Below are 20,499 nucleotides of genomic sequence, written 5' to 3'. Positions count from 1 at the left end.
CGAGAACGTACGAATGCCTTGCCACAAGTGTCTTAAGTGTTAATAAAGACATATAATTAAAAAAAAAGAGACAGGACTGACCACTAGCAAGCAGGGATTTTTAAAGGACACTGAAACAAACAAATCAAACGCAAGGGGGATGGCTTTAAGACCACTAGAGAAGTATAATTATTATGTAAGAGGTCATACGCTTAAGCTCAACCTAAAAGGAAGGTTTAGGCTTGGCGCAAGGTTCATTTTTTCAGGTCGAAATGTTAGTTTAAAACACAGTGGCAGGCCTGAGACATGTTTTAAAAGGGTACTTTAGTGAGTGGCATAACGAGTGCTGGTGCCCACTAGTAGCATTTAATTTACATGCCCTGGGTAGAGGTAGTACCGTTTCCTAGGGGCTTACAAGTTAATTAAATGTACCAATCCGGTGTAAACCAAAGTTACCATATTTTCGAGGGCCAATCAGTGGGAGCTGGGGGGCTCTGACTGCACAATCCATGCAGATGAAAGTCTAATGAACTGCATCCTATTTTTTACCCATTAAAGATAATCAGATGGATGCATTTTAGGTGTAGCATAACCACAGCCTGGGATTGGATAATGGGCTTTGGATGCACATCCTCCTCACGTGGGGACTTCCAGTGCACAGTGGTGGGTCTTATTTAACACATCTCGTTCTACACAACTATACACTCAAAGAAGAATTCCAGACCGTAATCTTATCTATCATTTAATAAAAATGAATGCCCATGCGGATCCTGTGGATCTATAATATTCAAATGTAGACACTGTTCCTAGAGAGGGAAAGGGCAAAAAGAAAGAGATAAACGAGGCGAGAGGCCTAGGCTAGTATTAGACCCAACTACACTAGGATTAGGTGGGGGGGGGGGGTCATACCTTAGTTTCTCTTGTTGCCCTCACACACCCCGAAGGATGTCATGCTTCATCATTGGGCGTTTGCTCCTCGTCGGGCCGGCGCTGCAATGCCCTACGGGTCCCCCGAAGGGTCACTTTAGCGGAGATCTTTTAGAGAAAACGCCGTTTGGTGCATGCGGGTGTGTGGTTTGGGTCCTAATAAAAAGATGTGTGGTGATGGGGTGTGTTAGTGACGTGATAGCCTAAAAATGTCTAAGGGTTACTGGGATAAGGTTTAATGTGAATAGCACCCTTGACATAATAAAAAACCCGTAGGTTGGGTGTTACCTTATTGGAAATAATGTGCCATTAGGTAACTTGTGTGTGGTCATGCGGTCGACATGTTTCGCGCCCCAATGGTCCAAAAGAGGATCCCTGGCGCTTCCTCAGGACCAAAAAAGAGTGAAAGTGAATGTGCACTAAGGGATACTACCCTCAGTTACTATCCGGGCGTACACTCCGAGGTAGCACTGCTCTCTGTGTGAGAGTCAGGTCGCTCCAGGATAGACAGCCTAGGTAAATATGGAAACAAAGAAAAAGGAGAACATCCTGCCTATTAAAGAATGTTCACCTATCCAAGATATTCAAAAAAACGAGTGCACAATAAAAACATACATACAGAAGGGATATCGCCTCCACTCACGGGTGGTGGCGTGATGGGGTCTCAACGATAAGCTGCCGGGTGCCTGGGCCAGGGAAAGGGACCTGGAAAGGAGACAGCCCGTCGCCGACCGGAGTCGCCCATTAGTCCAGGCACTGACCGTGGTAGAGGTTTAAACCAAATGTCCAAAGCCTCATGTGGCATACAGTGTATAGGTCTGTCATTACGGTTCCTACTGCTATATGTTACAAACACTCACCTAAAGACGGGGAGAATAATGCTCCATAGGTTAGGGGACGAGCGTACACACCTTCTAGTGCTGTGAAAAAGGAATAAATGACAGGCAACTGCTAGTCAATCCAGCTCATATAGATTCCAAACTTGTCTGAGCTGTCTTGTACACTATATTTAAGTCAATGGTCAGTCTCCTCAGTACTCATAAATGCATTTTTACTCACAGTTTTGCTCCGGCGTGGCCTCTTCACCACCTACCCCAGTCGTCCTCCTACCTGGAATGGAGACGAGGATCTCTACGGGTTTCTTATGTAGTGCCCGCGTTGACTTAATTGGGGCAAGATCCGTGTCCGGTCGTTAACGAGGAGCAGCTGTGTTTTCGTTAGTGTGTGTTAGACGCGCATGTGCAGAAGGTAGACAGGTGAACGAGGCGCATGCGTGTATCAAAAAATGTGGTTCCGGCTCTCGTTCTGCTGTTGCCATGGTTATGTGTCTGTGCAGTCCTCAGTGTTATGTGTATACAGCTGAGTAGCGTTTAGCAAACTATCTACACGGTTCGAAAAAGCCCATCTAGTACAGAAAAAAGGGCGGTCATAATTTGAATAACTCGTCTTAGTGTTGGAGCATCATGCTGCCACTGATGTACAGTCAGTCGTGAACTCGGGAGAGTTTATTGTTGATTGTTAAATGAGACTCGGGGGGATCGAGGAGGGGGGGGGGGGGAGGAAGGAGAGAAATTACGTACCAATCTCATTATCATGATATTACGGGTAGCTCCCTATCAGATTGGTCAAAGCTAAGGGAGCGAAAGTGGAGTCAAGTTGTTAGGGTGCTCCTAGTTGCGACAGAACCCCCTAGGGAGGGGCCGGTCGTGCCTTAGTCTTAATGTCGTTGTGTGGCTGGTGACTCAGGGAAGCGTATTCTAGAGCCTCCTATCTCATATGAACAGTGTCGCTCCAAAAAAGAGAGGTGTCATGAAGATAAGGGAGACCCTGGGCTTGTTATGGCTAGATCGTACCTCAGTCTTAAGGTCGTTGTGTGGCAGGTGACTCAGGGAAACATATTCTAGAGCCTCCTGTCTCATTTGAACATAATTGCTTAATGAAGAGAGGTATCACGAGGATAAAGGAGACCATAGGCATGTATATGGCTAGGTGTGAGTTCGTAAGAATGTAGTTATGGGTGTGTACTGCTGATTTGGCATATAAACCCCTCATATTGGGTTATAATTCAGTCCATGGTATATCGTCGTTCAGGCCCACCTCATTGGTCCGGAGACGATGTACCCAGCGTTGTTCTCTGCGCAGTAGGGTGTTATTATTCCAGTGTTGATTGTTTTCCAAAACTGTCCACTTGATGTCGTCACATGTATGCCCTTTTTCCATGTAATGATTCGTTAGTCTGGTTGCTGTTCTCCCCCGTCGGATCGTACTCCTATGTTCGCTTATCCTTAGTTTCACCTGTCTTGTGGTCATCCCCACGTAGCGCAGTGTGCAAGGGCAGGTGATGAGGTACACACAGTTTTTTGTGTTGCAGTTCGTGTGGCTCCGTTGGTCCCACGTGACTTTGTCCAGCTCCAAGTGTGTAGTATGTTTGGTGAAGGGACATGCCCTACAATTGCCGCATGGGTAGTGGCCTTTTACAGCAGGGAGGGACCATAAGGTGGATTCCTGACGAATGGTCTTCACGCGTGGTCTCGTGTTGATCAGTTGGTCCCGTAGGTTGGTAGTCCTCTTGAACGCAAACCTGGGGCGCTCCAACATGAGATTACCTGTGTTCAGAATTCTCCAATTCCGGTTCACGATGTTTTTGATTTGGTTTGATAGAGGGGTGAAGGTTGTGACACAGGTGATGGTGTTGTCGGTTTCCTTAGTTTTTTCTTCTAGGAGTGCCTGGCGGTTGTTGTTCCTGGCTCGTTTGCATGCTCGTTGTATGACCCTTTCAGGGTAATGTCTTTCTTTTAGATTAGATGTGAGGGAGTTTGCTTGAATGTCATATTCATGGGTGTCACTACAATTCCTGCGAATCCGCAGGAATTGTCCAAAGGGCAAATTTTCCCTCAGTGCTTTGGGGTGATGGCTGTGAAAATCAAGTAGGCTGTTACAATCAGTCGTTTTTTTGTAGATGGTAGTGTTGAGTTTACCCCTTTCGAGGGTGATCAGTAGATCCAGGAAAGGAATCTCTTTTTCACTTTCTGTTTTGGTAAAACGTAGGTGAGGGTTCAAGTTGTTTATCCATGTGTAGAATTCCTGGCAGGTCTCCGCACCACCCTTCCATAGGATGAGCACATCATCGATGTATCGTTTCCACGTTACCATGTTCTCTCTGTAGGGGTTATTCTCAGTGAAGATGTTATTAGCCTCAAAATGCGCCATGTACAGCCCTGCCAGGCTCGGCGCGAATGTACTCCCCATGCTGGTCCCTTGTATCTGATGGTAAATGGTGGTCTTGTACATAAAGAAGTTGTTCTTAAGGGCCAGCATGATCAGTTCTGTGATGAAGCTCGCAGGTGTGTTGGTGGCTAAGTCTGTCTCGAGTAAGAGTTGTTCAACTACTTCAATCGTAGCATCTTGCGGGATGTTTGTATACAATGCCTCTACGTCTAAAGTTAAGAGGAGGTTGATGGGCTCGGTATTGTTCTCGTTGATCTCTTGTATCAGGTTCAAGACGTCCCTGGTGTCTTTCAAGTAGGCCGGAGTGGCTTGTACCATAGGTCGGAGGAAGAAGTCACTGAACTTGCTCAGTGGCTCCAATAGCGAGCCTATTCCAGAGACGATCGGTCGTCCTGGTGGTGGAATGATGCCCTTGTGTATTTTGGGTAGTAGGTAGAAGTACGGCATCCTAGGGTTCTCGTTAATAAGGAATGCCGCCTCGTGGGCTGTGATCCACCCCTCATTGGTAGCTTCGTTGACAAGGATGCGTATCCGTGATAGAAGTCTCTCGGTGGGATCAGTCTCCAACTTCTTGTAGTATTCGGATCTCCCGAGTTGTTTGACGCATTCTCTTTCGTAATCCTCTACTGACAATATGACAGTGGCTCCTCCCTTATCCGCCGGTTTTATAATGATGGTTTCATCCTCGGTGAGTGAATGTACCGCCTCACGGAGTTTCTTGGGTAGGTTGTCAAAGACATGCCGACTCCTCAGGTTGTTGGCCTCCTTAAGGACTGCTTTTTCAAACGTCAGTACTTCACTTGGGACCATACCCGCTGATGGAGTAAATTTGGAGGGTGGTCTCAGTCCGGTGTCTTGGCGGTCAGGAGTGAGGTTGTTGTTGAAAAAGGATTTGAGGCGGATCTTACGGAAGAGTTGTTGTAGTTCCTCGTTCAGGCGGAAATTATCCTCCTTGGGGGTGGGCACAAATCCTAAGCCCAGTTCCAAGACTGCCGTTTCGTCTGTGTTCAGGTGTCTGTCTGTGAGGTTCACTATCAGGGTCTTGGGAGTGTTGAGCTCCTCGTTGTTCTCTGTTGTGTCTCTTGATCTTGCCACTGGACTTGTTTTTGCCCTCTTCTTCTGCCTCTGCCTCGTCCCCTGCCTCTGTTCTGAAAAGGAGGAGGTGCATTGGGGAAGAATGGTTGTTGGTAACCTGGGTGTTGACCCGGAAAGGCTGGAAACCACATCGGGCCTTGTTGAGGGAAAGGTTGGTGTGCATAACCGTACATAGGTGGCATCGGAGGTGGAGGGAGTAGGCCCGGTTTGTTAACGTTCCTACCCCAGCTGCTATTGCTGGAATTGCTGTACATGGATCGTCCTGAGTTCGTAGATGTTGTAGAGCCGTCATCTGAGCCAGCATCACTGTCTGATGGTCTGTATTCCTCTTTAGTGTACGGGTATATCTTCTCCCTGTCAAATCTTTTAATGTCTTTTTGTAATTTTGACACTTTTTGCTGTAATAAATAATCTCGATGGTCAGTCATCTCTGCGTTAATTTCCGCTAAACGGGTTTTGTAGGCTGAAATACTGATCCCAGTTTTCAGTCCATTCTCTGCGATATTGATCTTGATAATTAATGCTTCGGAGAGACGTTTAGCGGTACCAATAATCAGGATGAGCACAGACACTGGACCATAACTAGCTCCCGGTCCCCCCCTCTTCCTTTTGTACAGATCCTGTGGATCTCCCATAGGATAAATGTACAGATAGATCCTATAGATGCCACAGACCGGTTCAGGCAAAGATGAAGGAATAATCCTAAGCAGTAACAGTGCCTCGTGGTTACAGCGTATAGTGACATCAATTCATCTTTCTGCAGGGGTAGTATGGTGCACTGTGAAGTTGGCCTGGCATATGCTATCCACTAATTAAAGTTGGCACCTTGCACCAGTCCAAACAACCCTTATGGTGATTAGGTTAAAGATAACCTTTATTGAAAGCTATCCTAGGGGTAGCTATGGAGAGCAGCCTTCAGGCTAAGTCTCGAAGGAATGTTAAGCAGTTTGTTTTACCAGAAACAACCTTATAGTATTGGTTAAATGAAAGAGAACCCACACAGTAGTTATAAAAATATGCATGTATTATATAGAACACTCTCTAGTATCATCCACCCGAGGATAGAACACAATTCACATAACACAGTTGTATAGAATCATTCGTAAGTAGCACAATACACAGTGGGCTCCAAGGGGAGACCAAACAATATACTAATAAAGTGGCATAAGTACCACGACTTCGGGCCGGACCTGGTCTGGAAGGTGTAGAATTGCTAGGATCCCAAGGAACCACCCAAGGTGAGTAGATGGGAACCCCACGGAGGACGGGTGCAGTATGGGAACACGACCGCATGCTCCATAAAATTTAAAGGGAAAGTCGCGGTTGGAAATTTAAAGAAAAATCAAACTTCCCAGCAGATTACGAAGACCCTCCGTGAAACGTAGAAGGTTGGAGAGCCACACTTCCCAGCAGATTACGAAGACCCTCCGTGAAACTTAGAAGGTTGGAGAGCCAACCCACTCGTGGATACACGGGTATCGGAGTTACCTATCCCAGAGGAGCCAGGTGCATAGGCACAAAGTGGCGTCGGAACCTTCGTCGTTTCCAATGGATGTCGACCAAGAAATGCTGCTGCTGCTGCTGGAAGTATGAAGAATGTCCGGTGGAATCCAAACGTGGATTCTAAGTGAGAAGAACCTGAAAGCAGAGGGGACAGAGTCTGGGTCACTTTGGAGTGACCAGGGGCTCAGTAGACGAATGCCCACCGATGATGGGTGCTTCAGGTGTGTTGACGGTGGTCTTGACTCTTCAGCTGCGGGGCTCAGGAGACGTCTTGGACGTCCAGGAGCTGGAAGCGAGCTGTCCCACGAAGGATGTAGAGTGCTGAGGGGTCGATGTCCGGCAGGCGCACCAACAAGCCTTGGCAGCTGCAACCAACGGGGAAGGTCAAGATCGGTGTCGGTTTGGTCCAGCAAGGACCAGGAGACTCGCCACAGCAAGGGTAGTCTAGGCAGGCCTGGAGCAACCAGGGGAGCACAAGAAAAGGAAAGATGACCCTCAAGTGGACCCACAGGCCAGAGACACAGGAGTCGCGAGGGGACCTCAGGCAGTTTCTCAGGATACCAGCTGGCAGGGCACAGAGTGCAAAGATGCCAGAGTCCTTCTCAGGAAAGGTGCGCTGGGGTCAGGACTACAGATAGCCCAATGCACAGAATTGTTGCGCACACAATGGGTCTGTGCTGTTGCAAATATACGCGGTGCACAGAGGTACGGGTTATGCAGTCCCCACGAGGGATACTAGCCTCCAACTTGGTAAGAGGGTAGATCCACTTCGGAGACCTTCAGGCACCCACCTCCTGTGTTGCTGGGATCGTCGGAGTCCGTAGGAGCTCGGGAACAGTGGACCGGTCAATTGCGTTGCTGTGACTGCTTTGCAGGGGAGTGACTCCTTCACTCCAAGGGAAATGCTTAGTTTGTCTTGAGGTGTTCACAGGGTCCTGCACGGAGCCTGTACGGATCTCAGACACTGGAGCAGCTTCGGACGGCAAGGGAGACTAAGTACAGTCCAAGGGAGGTCCAGCGAGTCCAGCGGTGTTCAGATGGTCAAGCATAGTGGTTTCTTCTTGTAGAATCTTGTCCACGTAAAATCTAATGTCCTGTAGCCAGTTAACCCATTTTATACCCACGGGAGAGGGTTGGACAGATTCTTGGGACCCTCCTAGGGGAGGGTCAGGTCAGGGGGAGGCTACTCCCATGTCCTTTGTCCAGTTTCGCGCCAGAGCAGGAGCAAATGGCTCCCAGGTCTAGTTTGAACTGGGCAATGCACAAGGACACCAAATGTGGCCTTCGTGCAGACTTTCTGGCACTGAGGCAGTGCACCCACCGAGCCCCAATATACTAAATCCTGCCTGGGAGGGGGTAACACCTCCCTGTGTCAGGATGCCTACTGTGCTCCCTTCCCCTGCTCGAGCAGCATCAGGAGGGCAGAATCATGTCTGTGGCTGGCAGCATCCATTTTGTGCTGTAAGGCTCGAGAAAGTTGGTACCAGTAGACTTGGGTACCCCCAGAACCTTGGTTCTGAGGGGAGGAATCATACCTCCACACCAGTTACTGGTGTGGAGGTATGATTCCAAGGTGTCAGACACCAAATCCGATATACTTCATTGCGATCATTTTCGAGATAGCATATACCTCAAGGTTATAATGCGCCTCTACCTATATGTCTGGCAGTATCACGTACAACCTGGAAGAATGGTGTCCGTAGGCTGCAGAGGGGCCCTACTCATGCAGGGGAACCCTCTCACGTAAAACCCAGCACCCTGCCTTCAGGATTTGTTAAGGCCTGCTATAGGGGTGAATGTATAAGGTTTTAAGTGTAGTGATATATATAGATATAGTGATCCTATATCTAAAGTAAGAGGTGCAAGCACCAGTTTACACAGGCTGCTATAGCAAACCTGAGGTTCCATTTTGCATGGCCTCTCGTGGGTGGCATAATGCATGCTGCAGCCCATGGGAGGCCTCTGGGGTACCTATTCCTTGGGTACATGTTTACCATATACTAGGGACTGATAAAGGTAGCCCAGTATCCAATCTGGAGTGTACCAAAGTATATAACACAACCAATTTAGGGAGAAAGCAGGTATACTGGGGTCCTGATTAGCAGGATCCCAGTCAGAGTAGTCAAAAACCAGCAAAACACTAGGAAAAAAGTGGGGGTAACCATGCAGTCCGATCCTACCGTCCTACATGCGCTAATCCCATTAAAAGTTCTAGATCCGGGAAGATGGGGTTTAAAGTGGCAGGGATTGTGTGTTTATTGGTCCAAGGTTCTAGATTACCAATGAAGGGGATTAAAGTTATAGGTATTGCGTGCTAATTCTACCAAGGTTCTAGAACGGTGATGATGAATATAGTGTTAGCGGCTCGGTCCAAATCCCACTAAGGTTTTAGAGCAGCGATGATGGTGATTACAGTGAAAGCGGTTGTGTACTAATCCTACCAAGGTTCTAGAGCAGTGATGACTGTGATTAGTGTTAGCGGTTGTGTGCTAATCCCATCAAGGTTCCAGAGCAGTGATGATAGTGAAAACAATGTTAGCGGTTGTGTGCTAATCCCACCAAGGTTCTATAGCAGTGATGACTGTGATTACAATGTTAGCGGTTGTGTGCTAATCCCACCAAGGTTCTATAGCAGTGATGACTGTGATTACACTGTTAGCGGTAGTTTGCTAATCCCATCAAGGTTCCAGAGCAGTGATGATGGTGAAAACAATGTTAGCGGTTGTGTGCTAATCCCACCAAGGTTCTATAGCAGTGATGACTGTGATTACACTGTTAGCGGTTGTGTGCTAATCCCACCAAGGTTCTATAGCAGTGATGACTGTGATTACACTGTTAGCGGTTGTGTGCTAATCCCACCAAGGTTCTATAGCAGTGATGACTGTGATTACACTGTTAGCGGTAGTTTGCTAATCCCATCAAGGTTCCAGAGCAGTGATGATGGTGAAAACAATGTTAGCGGTTGTGTGCTAATCCCACCAAGGTTCTATAGCAGTGATGACTGTGATTACACTGTTAGCGGTTGTGTGCTAATCCCACCAAGGTTCTATAGCAGTGATGACTGTGATTACACTGTTAGCGGTAGTTTGCTAATCCCATCAAGGTTCCAGAGCAGTGATGATGGTGAAAACAATGTTAGCGGTTGTGTGCTAATCCCACCAAGGTTCTATAGCAGTGATGACTGTGATTACACTGTTAGCGGTTGTGTGCTAATCCCACCAAGGTTCTATAGCAGTGATGACTGTGATTACACTGTTAGCGGTAGTTTGCTAATCCCATCAAGGTTCCAGAGCAGTGATGATGGTGAAAACAATGTTAGCGGTTGTGTGCTAATCCCACCAAGGTTCTATAGCAGTGATGACTGTGATTACACTGTTAGCGGTTGTGTGCTAATCCCACCAAGGTTCTATAGCAGTGATGACTGTGATTACACTGTTAGCGGTAGTTTGCTAATCCCATCAAGGTTCCAGAGCAGTGATGATGGTGAAAACAATGTTAGCGGTTGGGTGCTAATCCCACCAAGGTTCTATAGTAGCGATGACTGTGGTTACAGTGTTAGCGGTTGTGTGCGAATCCCTTCAAGGTTCTAGAGCAGTGATGACTGATTACATTGGCAGGGATTGTGTGCCTGTCTACCTCTGTAGTGATAGTATGTGGGCAGAGATCTCCCAAAGTACGGCAGCTTTTGAGCATTCAACAGTTTTCCACTTTGATGGTGTGTAGTGCAACAACCCAAGAAGGATGAAAGGATGAGTTTGCATTGATGGAATTCACAGCTATATTTTACAGGTCCGACAGATGCCAGCAGTGAGCACTTACCTCACTGAGCCCTCTTGTAAAACTGAGGATATATTTTTAGAGAGGTTTTTGATCTTAAGTTCTAGAGCAGCAATGATGAGTTTGCAGTAACAGAGGTTGTGTGATAATCCTTCCACGGTAGTAGAGGAATGGTTTACATTTTTTTGTCCTCGTATCACCATCCAGCTAAGTAAGCTGTGAGCCAAGACGCCTTCACTCGGAGTATCCAGCGTATGTGTCTATTGAATATTTCTTATAGTTTTGCCTTTTCGTAGGAAGGAGAACCACCCATTTCTCAGCAAGATAGAGGTGTAATCATCTTTGCCATATCACAAACGGACGCCATCTTTTATCTACTGACACCGACTTACAGTCCAAGTCCAGTCTACTGACATCTGTTACAGATCTGAGCCATTCTGATACCAATGGCGGAACGGGAGTAATACATTTTGTACAGATTTTCTTTCTTGCTAGCGATATCAGAAAAAATATCAGCGAGGCCTGATCCGAGTTTAACTCATCCCAGTAAGGGCACAAGTCCATCCTAAACAGGATCAGGCAGGGGCTTACCTTAATTTTGCAGCCAATAATTTTTAAAAACACCCGATTTACCTACCCCCAGAAGAAGCTACCGAAACATCTTGGTTGTAGAGGAATGGTGACAAGGTTTACACCGGCAGCGATTGGGTGTGGCAGTGTTGTGTTGTGGGTGCTGGTAGGCATGCACGTGGACCTCAGTTAAGAAGGTATTTATTAAGTATATACACAAGACTCCAGCAGATATAACTTTGTATTCAGCCCCTCTCACTGAGATAACCTCCGCTCCTAGAAGACCCACACAAGGCACTCCATAGCATCACATGAAGTACGCTGTCCTCACTGAGCTATTTGCCTTAGAACACCCATATCCTGGCATAAGATATTAAAGTCACTTTTGGATATCGTTCGAGCTTTGACTGTAGTGTATGAACAGTAACTCACACTGAGCAGTAGTCCGCAGGCGCTGCTCTTAATACTGAATCTTATTTCAAATATGGGTCTTATGTGATGTTCATGTAGCTGTCATTGCTCTTTAATAAAAAGATGGTGTGTGTTATTACAGGTGTAATAATTTGAAGATTCAGTGCCCAGACATGGTGGTGAAGAGTTATAAAGGTAAATATCATTGTGATGATTAGCTCTGTATGTTACTGTTCATTAAAACGGTATGGTGTGGTGTGGTGTGGTGTGCTATGGTAGGTATGGTGTGGAATGCTATGGTATAGTATGGAAAGTTATGGTGGTATGGGATAGAAAGGATTGGGATGCGATTGGGTATTGTGGAATGGAATTTTATAGTATGGGATGTTATATGGTATGGTATGGAACATTATGGTGGGATTGGATGGTGTGGTGTGCTATGGGGTGGGATCATGGTATAATATGGTGTGTTATGATTTGGTATGGTATTTAATGGTAATGTGCACTCACGTCAGGTTACAGTTACTTGATTTGTGTCTGTAAACATTGTCTTTTCCAGATTTTTCTAGATTTCTACTTCTCTCCATTCTGTATATGTGCCACAGCATTAACAGAGTTTAACTTCCATTTGTCATTTTCCTGCTACAAAGTTCTTTCATTTCCACCAAAGTGGAATATGTCCCCGGTAATATCTGGTAGTGTGGAACCCCATGCCGTAATACTGCATGTGTTTATGCTTCATGTGGCTGTACTGCATTTGGTTATGAAGCACATGGTTATGTTGCACATGGCTATACTGCATGCGGTAATATTGTGTCACTTGGAATACTAGTTGGGCAGAAACTTCAATTTTTAGTCCAATTGGTGTTGACCCAAAACTGTTATTAGGAATCTTTGGACTGTGGCTCCTGACAGGGCGGTGGAGTTCAGTGAGATATTCTGGCTCAGCCCATGTAGTGTTTCTACAAAATACCTGTGTCTCAAATAAGTCTGTAAATAATCATGCACCCACATTTTAATCTTGCTTTGTTCCCCCGTAACTTTCTAACTCACAAATGATGCTTTCTTTCTCTAAAAAAAGTTTTAATAAATTTATTGGGAAAAGTGAAAACCCTCCCACACAACACTGTAGTCTTGACTTCACTAGAGCTTAGCTCAGGCCTGGGACCGGGCCCTGCTGGAAGTTGATCAGATTAAAATGATCCTCTCTCTAGCTGCACTGTCCTGAGGTAGAAATATTTATTCCCTCTCAGACATTATTAAGGCTAGACAAGGGCCTTGCGAACATGGACCTCAGATTGGACATCTCAAGAGATACACCTCAGCTTTCCGGCCTTTACGTCACAACCAAATGTGTCTCGTCCACACCACTTCTAATCAGAACCTTAAGTGTGACCCCCCAAATCCTGGTTGAGGTCTTGTAAGGATATGGAGGTGGCCTCTTTAGACCGCTAAAGTCAAAGGCAGTGACTGCAAAGTCTGTTTAAATCTAAAAGACACAGGGTCCAACAACAAGATCTGCTGAGTGGTATCTGTGCATGAGTTTACCTGCTGTGGCCTTACACCTGGAATAACAACTGTATCTACACTCATTAATTCTACTAATGCCAACCAATCGAAGCATCCCTAAAGGGTGGTGTCTACCTGGGTCACTAAACTAGTACAGTATACCTTCTAGTAGCTCTGTCACTCTTACCATCTGATACCGTGTACTGACTAGTACAGTATAACTTGGGGTAGCTCCACTACTCTGTACCATCTAATGCAGTGCACTGACTAGTACAGGATACCTCCAAACAGCTCTGTCACTCTGTTCCATCTATTACAGTGTATTCCCTAGTACAGTAGACTTTCAAGCAGCTCTGTTACTCTGTGCCATCTAATACAGTGTACTGACTAGTACTGTATACCTTGGAGTGGCTGTCACTTTTTACCATCTAATGCAGTATACTGACAGCGTGCTCCTTCCAGATGTGGTGTAAATTAATCATATGTAATACAGAAGCCGTAATTACAGCCTTTATTTGTGTAATTAAATCTCTAATTGTGAATCTCTTCTCTGCAGTGATGGTGTCTCTGGATCCTGACACAGCTCATCCTGGGCTCCTCCTGTCTGAGGGGTCGAGACGTGTAAGACGGACAGGCAGAGAACAGACCCTGCCGGACACCCCCAAGAGATTCGACTTCCTCTATCCCAGTGTGGTGGGGAGCGAGGGGTTCACCTCCGGCAGACATTACTGGGAGGTGCAACTGCTGCGGCAGAGGGGAGCATGGTATGTGGGGGTCGCAGCAGAGTCTATGAACAGGAAGGGAGACTTCACATGGTCACCTGAGGGGGGAGTCTGGAGTCTGGAGTGTGGAGGGGTGGAATGGTCACTACAAGGCTTTCACCTCCCCTAGGTTGCCTCTGTCCCCTCGTGAGAAGCCCCTGAAGTTGGGGGTGTATCTGGACTACGAGGGGGGGTGGCTGTCCCTGTACAATGCTGACTCTATGGAGCTTCTCTACACCTTCCAGCAGGCCCTATTCACAGAGAGGCTCTTCCCGTTCTTCAGTCTCAATCAAGGAGTGGACATGAGACTGGTGTGAGAGCTGCAGGGAGCTTCAGACCCTCATCCCTCCCACGCACCCCCTTCTACAGTGATAATGTGACCAGGAGCGACCCTTTTGAATAATATAACGCTCCCTTGGGGGATAAGTCTTTTGGGGGGGGGGGGCAGTAATTTTCTCATGTAGAATTTATTAATGTATAGATGTCAGCCAACCCCATGTGCAGAGCGCCCCTTCCCCCTGAACTGTCATCTACAGTCTAAACCCCAACATTCCGTAGAATCTTCAAGCTCCCAACATTCCACAGAATCTTCTTTATTGACCCTCCCACATGGTGCCATGACAACCGAAAGCCTCGTGTGAAACTGTGTTTGAGGCATATGAGCTGCAGAATACATACTGTGCATAGATCGCCATCTGGTGTTGGGCTCGGATGTTTGCACTTTGTTGCTGTCCTAGAAAGTCTTTGTAGTCACAATATCGGTGACTCCTCCTTTGGACTACAGTGCGCATGGGCATCGACTCCATCGTCAGATTGATTTTTTCTGCCATCGGGTCTGGATGTGATTTGCTGCGCTCTGGCTCTGTACCAGGTTTCGGCCTCCCTTCGACGCGCAATCCCTCACTTCTCAAGGGTATTGTTTTCGATAGCATCCCCCTTCGACGCGCAAACATCAACAACTGAAAATCTTCCATTCCGCTCGTCGACGCAGGCTGTTGGCCCAATCGCGCCATCAGGCCCTGCAGCTAATGGAAAGAACTCCTTTTAAAAAATGCCCCCGTTTGGGCTAAATTTCCACACAGCGATCTCCACGAGGTCTGCAACCTTTGCCTCTCACCAGAACACGAGGAAAGGGACTGCTGGGCCTGTGCTTCCCTTCGATCCAAGAAAACTATACGTGATCGCCAGGCTCGACGACACGTAATAGCTCGATTAGCTACATCGGTACCGGACGACATCTTTGAAGGAGGCCCCGATGTTCCAGAAGCAGAAGACTCCGATGAACTCCATATCTTTTCTGGCGCGGCCGACTCCTACGCCGATGACCAGATTACTCCAGGTCAACAAGTTGTGAGTACTGACGACGATGCCCCTGCCCCATCCGATTTAACAACAAGGTTCCGGTAACGCCTTCGCCTGCGGGCCTAGTTAGAAACCGAGAAAACTTCAGAAGCCCCGCCCCCTGGCACGACTCCGAAGACCAAACACAAACCTTCCGACGGCTCGGGACCGAGCCAGTCGTATGGTGCTGACAAACCACCCTCGGCACCCAAACCAAAAACGGCCACATCCTGTTTCCTCGGGCCGAACCCTCCGGCGCCAAAACAAGATAAACCCTCAGACCCCAAGAAACAACACAAAACTTCGGAGCCGAGGAAAATGTTGGATCCCAAAGCACCACTGAAGCCAATGGTGCATAAAAACCCATATACAGCTTCAGAGCCAAAAATAAAACTCCGCTCGGAACCGAATACGTCGGTGCCGAAAAGATACAATCAACAGGCGGAACTGTTTCGTCCAGATCCTATCGATCCGACGCAAAAAATATTGCAAACTGACCCCAAAACAGATCATGTCATCAATATTCCATCCAAGAAAAGGAAACTGGATACCTCACACTCTCCTGCGATACTTGTAAAGAAAAGGGACATGGCAACTTCCCCCTTAAGACCTACTTCTCCTATTCCTCCTACTAGACCTACATCTCCTATACTTGTACTCTCACCAGTACTGTCACCCTCACCTATACCACAACAGGATGAGTATGACTTTGGCGGTGGGGGTGTTGATCCATTAGATGACACTGATGACTGCAATACTCCAGCACCTGACCCATGGGTAGATTATGATAATCCTGCAGATGTTCCAGATCTGCCTGATCCAGATGTCTATCCATCCAGATCATCCCCTCCGGATTATAATGTAGGTTTTGCTCAGCTTATTAATAGGGCTGCCAAATATCATGAGGTTGAGCTACATTCAGACCCCATAGAGGAGGATTTCTCACTGGACACACCTGCACAGTCACAAAGATCCACCTGCACATTACCAATGTTAAAGGGTGTTATTAAACATGCACCAGAGTTATATGGGGCCAGAGTCCCAATCCTCGGATTGAAATGAAATCTAAACCTACCCCTACTGAACCTACCTACATTAAAGGCGAACTCCCTTTAGATTCTTTAGTTGTCTCAAATGCTTGTAAACGGGCCAATTCTCAGACCACCGGTGCTGCCCCACCTCCAGACAAAGAATCTAAACTGCTGGATGCCTCAGGCAAACTGGTTGCCTCACAAGCAGCTAATTATTGGAGGATTGCCAATGCACAGGAATTGCTTGCTAGGTATGACAGGGCTCATTATGATGAGCTTGAGAAGCTCCTTAACCCGGATCAATACAAAACTAAAGCAAATGATCTGATCTAGGAGGGCAAATTAATTACCAATACAGCCATTAAATGAGCCCTGGATGCAGCAGACACAGCATCTAGAGCTGTTAACACCAGTGTTCTGTTGCGCAGTCATGCATGGTTATGCATTTCTGGGTTCAAACAGGAAGTGCAGTCCACTATCCTCAATCAACCATTTGATCAGGAACACCTCTTTGGACCAACTGTGAACACATCTTTAGAAAAGATGAAAAAGGACACAGAGACTGCCAAATCCATGGGAGCCTTACAGTCACAAACACCAAGAGATTCTTTTTGTCGCTCCTTCTATAGGGGTGCATCCAAAAACATCACTACAGATACCACTTCTTCCTCTTACAAAAACCCCACAGAAACATCCCCTAACAAGAGATATTTTAGAGGTGGCTATAGAGGAAATAACAGCAAGGGTAGAGGCCGGGGTAACACCAGAACCCCCCCCCCCCCCTATTAACCCCCCCTACTACAAAACAGTGACTTTCCTCAACTCCCCCTAGACCATTCCACTCCAGTCGGGGGACAATTATCACAGTTCCTACCTGTCTGGAATTCCATCACTACAGACACATGGATGAGACAAATTATCCAATCTGGTTACTGCCTGGAACTCCCTTCAACTCCCCCAACCATACTTCCCAGACAACGTCCAATGTCCACAGAACATCTAACACTCCTAAAACGGGAGGTTCTCTCTCTCCTACAAAAGCAAGCAATAGAACCAGTTCCCTTATATCATAAAGGCACAGGAGTTTACTCCCTTTACTTTCTCATCCCAAAAAAGGGCGGCACTCTCAGGCCAATTCTAGACCTCAGGCCGTTAAACCTTTACATACAATCCAACCATTTTCACATGGTCACTCTCTCAAAGGTTCTCACACTCCTCCAACAAGGCGATTTCCTTGCCACACTAGATCTCAAGGACGCCTACTTTCACATTCCTATTCACCCCGCTCACAGGAAATAACTTTGATTTGTAGTGGACGGTCAACATCATCAGTTCAAGGTCCTCCCATTCGAAGTCACCACAGCCCTCTGAGTGTTCACAAAGTGTCTAGCTGTAGTAGCAGCCCACTTACTAAAACAACACATTCATGCGTTTCCATACCTGGACAACTGGCTCATAAAAGCCAAGTCTCACAGCCAGTGTGTATACCACACACACCAGACAATTCAACTGCTCCACGACTTAGGGTTTACAATAAACCTCACCAAGTCGCATCTTCAACCATCCCACACACCACAGTATCTAGGTGCTACAATAGATACCTCAAGAGCCCTTGCATACCCCAATCCAGCCAGGATACACAGCATGCAATCCCTTATAACAACATTCCAGCCTCATCACTCACTACCAGCTAATAGGAATGATGGCCTCTTGCATTTTCATAGTACCTCATGCAAGACTCCAGTTGCGTCCTTTACAGGAATGCTTGGCATATCAATGGAACCAGGCTCAGTGTCAACTTACAGAGCTGGTGTTGGTAGACAGCTGGACACATCGCTCTCTGCAGTGGTGGAACGCAGAAAATCTGTCCAAAGGTGGCGGTTCCTCAACCCGGTTCCACATATATTGCTAACGACAGACGCATTGCTCACCGGCTGGGGAGCTCATCTCTTAAACCACACCATTCAAGGCAGATGGACTCTCAACAAAAGTTACTCCACATCAATCACCTGAAGTTACTAGCAATCTTTCTAGCATTAAAATCATTCCACACACATCTCACAAACAAAGCTGTCCTCCTCCACACATACAATATGACCGCAATATATTATATACAAAAACAGGGGGGGACACACTCTCTGCAGCTTTCCCGACTAGCCCAAAGCAAATGAAGATGGGCTATTCCGCAAGAAATATACCTCCCAGCAGAACATCTTCCAGGGGTACGCAATCAGATTGCGGATCTGCTCAGTCGTCAGTGTCAGCAGATCCATGAATGGGAATTTCATCCTCAAGTTCTTCATCCGTTCTTTCAAATGTGGGGCAACTCAGACATAGATTTCTTCACCTCACATTTAAAGCAGAATGCCCAGGCGTCGCCTCCAGGTATCCACATCCACTGTCCAAAGGCAATGCGATATGGATGAACTGGTCAGGCAGATTTGCGTACGCTTTTCCGCCTCTCCTCCTCATTCCATTAGTAGTGCGCGAGCTCAACAAAACAGTCTCACATTAATCCTAGTGGCTCCAACATGGGCCGACAATCATGGTTCACCACTCTCCTGGAACTCTCACTAGTTCCCCACCAAAAACTACAACTCTCCCCAAAGCTTCTTACACAGAACCATGGAAAGATAAGGCATCCAGATCCTGCTGAACTGAACCTAGCGATCTGGCTCCTGAAGTCCTAGAGTTTGGTTACCTCAATCTCCCACCAGACTGTATGAATATTATTAAAGAGGCTAGACGCCCTACTGCTAGAGCTTGCTATGCAGCCAAGTGGAAAAGATTTGTCATTTATTGCAATAACACAATCGATCCACTAGATGCCTCAATTCAAAACATTATTTGTTACCTCTTGCATCTACAAAGATGTAATCTGGCATACACACCCATAAGATTACACCTTGCCACCATTCCCGCTTACCTACAAAACAGACATTTGTCATTGTTTAGGTACCTGCCATCAAAGCTTTCATGGAAGGCCTTAAACGGATAATTCCTCCCAGACTCTCCCACCATCTCCAGTATGGAATTTAAACATTGTCCTTACCAGACTCATGGGTCCCCCATTTGAACCATTACACAGATGTGAGTTACAGTTTCTCACGTGGAAAGTAGCTTTCCTTGTGGCTATCACATCTCTCAGGAGAGTCAGTGAGATCCAGGCACTAATTATACAAGAACCATTTTTAAAAGTCCATCACAATAAAGTGGTTCTCAGGACAAATCCCAAATTCCTGCCCAAAATAGTTTGTTTTCCACCTTAACCAGTCTGTTGACTTGCCTGTCTTTTTTCTGCAACCAGACTTAGTAGCAGAACAGGCTCTTCATACACTCGATGTTAAAAGAGCGCTTCTTTACTACATTGAAAGGACAAAAACTTTTAGGAAAACAAAACAGCTTTTTGTAGCTTTCTCACCACCACATAATCCTATATCAAAAGCTGGGATTGCAAGATGGATCGTTAAATGCATCCAAACATGTTATCACAAAGCAAAACGTACGCTATCCATTTCCCCTAGAGCGCATTCCACACGCAAACTAGGGGTGTCTATGGCATTCTTGGGGAACATTCCCCTAGATGACATCATTAAAGCAGCAACATGGTCTACACCACATACCTTCACAAACCACTATTGTGTGGGCCAGGCTGTGCTAATAACACTTTTCCAAACTACTGTTGGTAGCCACCGCTAAGGGCGACTACTGCTGTGGAGTCTATGCACAGTATGTATTCTGCAGCTCATATGCCTCGAATGGAAAATGCTACTTACCAGTATGCATCTCTTCTTGGCATGTAGAGCTGCAGAATCACATACGCCCACCCGCATACCTTTATCTGTTCCAGTACTATCTTATTTAGATACATCACACATGGCCATCCTTTTTCTGTTTCTTACAAACTCCATCATTTCCCTTTATGGCGTAAAACAATCTGACTATACCCATGCGCACTATAGACCAAAGGAGGAGTCACCTATCTCGTGACTACAAAGACTTTCTATGAAAACAACAAAGTGCAAACATCCGAGCCCAACACCAGATGGCGATCTATGCACAGTATGTGATTCTGCAGCTCTACATGCCAAGAACAGATGCATTCTGGTAAGTAGCATTTTCCATCGCTTTTCCTTGTACAATGTTAAAACAAGAGCAGACTGTTTGCCATGTGAATCATGTACCAAACATCATGTAACTTATGATAAAAGTCTCTGAAGAATTAAACAAACATTGGCATAGCCAATAGGTCTCATTTTTGGGACCTGAGAAGTGTTTAGCCAGAGCTATTGGCTTTGCCATTGTTTTTAAGGTATGTTGTAGTGCATTTCTGTTGTTCCCTGAAAACCTCGGGACATATAAGGACA

General features: G+C 46.5%; 1 pseudogene across 1 annotated transcript in view; it reads left to right on the top strand.

Moving 5' to 3' along the window:
• The window catches only part of LOC146869484 (E3 ubiquitin-protein ligase TRIM39-like), a 127,631-nt pseudogene extending 107,473 nt beyond the window's left edge, over positions 1 to 20,158 (top strand). Inside the window, exons 5-6 of the transcript XR_014959965.1 lie at positions 11,633 to 11,685; positions 13,556 to 20,158. The product of XR_014959965.1 is annotated as an E3 ubiquitin-protein ligase TRIM39-like (transcript). The remainder of the gene's footprint in view (positions 1 to 11,632; positions 11,686 to 13,555) is intronic.
• Positions 20,159 to 20,499: the final 341 nt, after the last annotated feature.

Source organism: Triturus cristatus, chromosome 1_1 (genome assembly GCF_964204655.1).
Source record: "Triturus cristatus chromosome 1_1, aTriCri1.1, whole genome shotgun sequence".
Classification (NCBI taxonomy): Eukaryota; Metazoa; Chordata; class Amphibia; order Caudata; family Salamandridae; genus Triturus; species Triturus cristatus.
Note: the sequence above shows the minus strand (reverse complement) of the source record. Positions and strands in the feature narration are given on the sequence as shown.